Genomic DNA, 3,752 nt, shown 5'->3' with positions numbered 1-3,752 from the left:
GGGGTAATATTGGCTAATAGCATTATATAAGTTTCGGGTGTACAATTCTTAATGCATCTTCTGTATATTGCATTGTGTGTTCACCATGCAAAGTCTAGTCTCCTTCCATCACTATATATTTGAGCTCCTTTACCCTCTTCATTCTCTCCCCAGCCCTCTTCCCCTCTAGTACCCGCCACACTATTGTCTGTGTCAATAAGTTTGTTTGTTAGTTTGTTTGTTTGTTTTGTTCATTTTTTGGTTTCTGTTTTATATCCCACAAATAAATGAAATCATATGGTTCTTGTCCTTTTCAGTTTGGCTTATTCCACTCAGCGTGACACTCTCCAGATCCATCCATGTCGTCTCAAATGGTAGTATTTTGTCCTTTCTTAGGGCTACGTCATATTCCATTGTATACAAAGTACCACATCTTCTCTATCTGATCATCCATCAAAGGATGCTTAGGTTATTTCAATGTCTTGGCTGTTGTGAATAATACTGCAATGAACTTTGTGGTACATATATCTTTAAACATAAAAGTTTTCAAATTCAAGGGGTGAATACCTTGAAGTGAGATTGTTGGGTCATATGGTAATTTTATTCTTAATTTTTTGAGGAAACTCTCTGTTTTCTATGTTTTCCATAGTGGCTGCACCAATTTACACTCCCATCAGCAGTGCACAAGGGTTCCCTTTTCTTTACATCCTTTCCAACATTTGTTATTTCTTGTCTTATTGATACTAGCCATTCTAACAGGTGTGAGGTAGTATCTCATTGTGGTTTTGGTTTGCATTTCTTATATAGCTGGTGAAGTTGAGCATATTTTCATATATCTGTTGGCCATTGTATGTGTTCTTGGGAAATTGTCTATTCAGGTCCTCTGCCCATTTTTTAATTGGATTTTTTTTTCTTATTGAGTTATATGAGTTTTTTATATATTTGGGATATTAGTCCCTGAGAAACAAAAACGTAATCTAAATATATTATTTAAATTTGTGAAGCATTCACTTGAAGTAATAAAAATACTAATGTAAGTAGCCAATATCAGGTGGTTTGGAGAAGATGGAGGGAGGGTAGGCAGGAAGAAATTCAGTGCATGCATTTCAGAGTGAAGAGTCAGTAAACATTGTTGGAAAAAGTAAGATTGTGTATATTTTATAAATGGATAGCTATAAAAATAACTACTAGAAGAAGTGAAAGTGAACCCACATTAGATATTCCAAATTATTAGAAGAAAACAGAACTACACACACACACACACACACACACACACACACACACACACACACACTAAAGTACATACTAACTTAAAATGTCAGACAAAGATATATTCACGGCACAGAGTTTTAAAGAACATATGTGTGTCCGTTGTTAATGAGTAAACAAACCACAGTGGAGATGTGGCAGGCTTGACTATTGATGCAACAATGAAAACAGCAAAATTAATGAATAAAGATGTGGTAAATAAAAGAGGAAACAGACACACGCACAAAAAAAAATAATGTTAGCAAAATGTAATGCCCCTCTCTCAACTCAGGATAATAACGTAAATTAAATAAAACAAAATAAAACAGAGATGTGAACCTAAAATCATCTTAAAATAAAAAGGTTTTAGAAAACTGAACAAAAATAAAAGAGTCAGTATAGAGGCAACTTAAATAACGTTAAATAGAACTAATATATGGATAATTAATACATGTGTAATTACATAGTGCATAGAAGTGATTTTTACGCCTATGTAACGGTCAAGGTCCAAAGTTGCTACAACTGAAGATCTCTCTGGCTAATGAAGCACAAAAAGGAATTTATTCGAGATGATCAGCAGTTCACAGAATTGTGAGTAAGTCTGGGAGCCATGTGAATTGACACACCTACGGGAAAATCCCCCAAATCACAATTATAAAACCACCTGTAGGAGATATTTTCTTCCCTGCCACTTCAAATTCCACAAGTGGCAAAGCCCCTTGTCCCAGAAACTCGACCCTGCTCCACCTGCAGGTCTAAAATTCCTCAAATCACTAAATTCTGAGTCCGTCCTTCCCCTTCCTCCAGATGCTCACTTCCCAAAAGAAGAGGCACTGGGGTGAATTGGTTCCATGGAATCTGAGCCAGATGGCTGAGTCTGCAATGTAAAGTCAGCTGTGGGGAGTAAATTTTGAGTGCCACCATGGGGAGACTTGACGCAGAGGGCTTGACACACCCCAAACATAGCTGAGATGTCCTCAAAAGTCTTGGCAGCCAGAACACCTGCCAGTGTCTTCCCAAGCCAATTCTTGGAAGTTAGACACCAGGTCTTCTCAAAGTCTCATGGAATATTTACCGAAAAAGTGAATAATCAATAGGCCACAAAGAAAACCTTGCCAAATGTTCTCAAATAGCTATAGCACAGGTATTTTCTAAACACGAGGTAATAGAAATAAAAATGGCAGAGTGGAAAAGATTCTACCCCACCTAGAAATTAATCAAGTAAAACATACATCTACACAAACTCCCTCTTAAAAGAGGGATTCTCCTTAAAGGTAGAACATCTTTCCAACTTAATATCACAATTATATAAACACTAAGCACCTGACCAATATTCTATTGCGAAAGCCCCATTAATAACAAAATGTGTCATAATTTAATTTTGTAAAGATTCTATTACCAAGAAAAATGAGGAAACCTGTAGGAAACATTCAACCAAAAATAAGAAAAAGATCAAAAAGATCGACACGAGAGTGTGAGAGAAGCGAGAGCAATTACAGGGATGCAAATCATAAAACCCAAAAGGGCTGAATTTGGAAGCAGAAAACGGTGAAAAGAATGAATGAACCCGCCAACTTGTTCTATGACAGCAAAGGATTCGAAACAAAATCTCAGATAAGCCGATCAAGGATCGAAACCTTTGAAAGCACACATACCTAAATAAAAATATAAGAATCAAAAAAAAAAAAAACAGAAAAACAATGGAAAATAATGGAAAGTAAGAAAATAGTTTGCTTAATGCTACGTAAATACACTTGGAATTCTTGATGAAACGGATGATTTTCTAAGAAATGAGACATGAATGAATTGATTTCATATGGATAGACTATCCGAATAGAAATGGTATCATAGAAGAAATTGAAGACTTTTTTGTTTTTATTTTTTAACGATATACATTTTATTGTTTATTTAATCATTCGTTCATTCATTCATTCATTTATTTTAGGTGAGGCAACCTGTAGTTGATCTCACAGACTGCAAGGACTTTGTCAGCTTACAATCCCTTATTTTTTTATTTTTTACGCCTACAGCACCTGGTCTTCCTAGGTGGTCTCCCATCCAAGTACTAACCAGGCCCGATCCTGCTTAGCTTCCGAGATGAGACCGGATCGGGCTAGTTCAGGGTAGCATAGCCTTAGACTGAAGACTTTCTTTAAAAGCTGTTCTTCCAAAAGCCCTGGGCTAAGACGCTTCCACAGGTGAACCTCAGATCTTTAAGAAATGGATTATTTCTATGTTCTTTCACTCCTTGGGAGCACAGGGAAAGAAGAGAGGCTTCTAAATTCTTTTTATGAAGCCAGGCTAGCATTGATTTTTAAACCTGACAGAGATGATAAAATAAAACTACAGACCAATCGCACATATGAATATTGATGAAAAATCCTAAATAAAATATTAGCAAATAGATTCCGGCAGCACATTAAAGAGATTTGAAGATGGCAATCAAAGCACGAACTGAACCCCCTTCGCCCTGCACCCGATTCATAGACATGATAGTAAAGCTATTTTTAAAACAAACAAATAGA

General features: G+C 36.2%; 1 pseudogene; it reads right to left on the bottom strand.

Moving 5' to 3' along the window:
- Positions 1 to 3,248: 3,248 nt before the first annotated feature.
- Positions 3,249 to 3,367, bottom strand: LOC111729545 (annotated as a pseudogene).
- Between the last annotated feature and the right edge of the window lie 385 nt (positions 3,368 to 3,752).

This window comes from Pteropus vampyrus, unplaced genomic scaffold, assembly GCF_000151845.1.
Source record: "Pteropus vampyrus isolate Shadow unplaced genomic scaffold, Pvam_2.0 Scaffold268, whole genome shotgun sequence".
Taxonomy (NCBI): Eukaryota; Metazoa; Chordata; class Mammalia; order Chiroptera; family Pteropodidae; genus Pteropus; species Pteropus vampyrus.
Note: the sequence above shows the minus strand (reverse complement) of the source record. Positions and strands in the feature narration are given on the sequence as shown.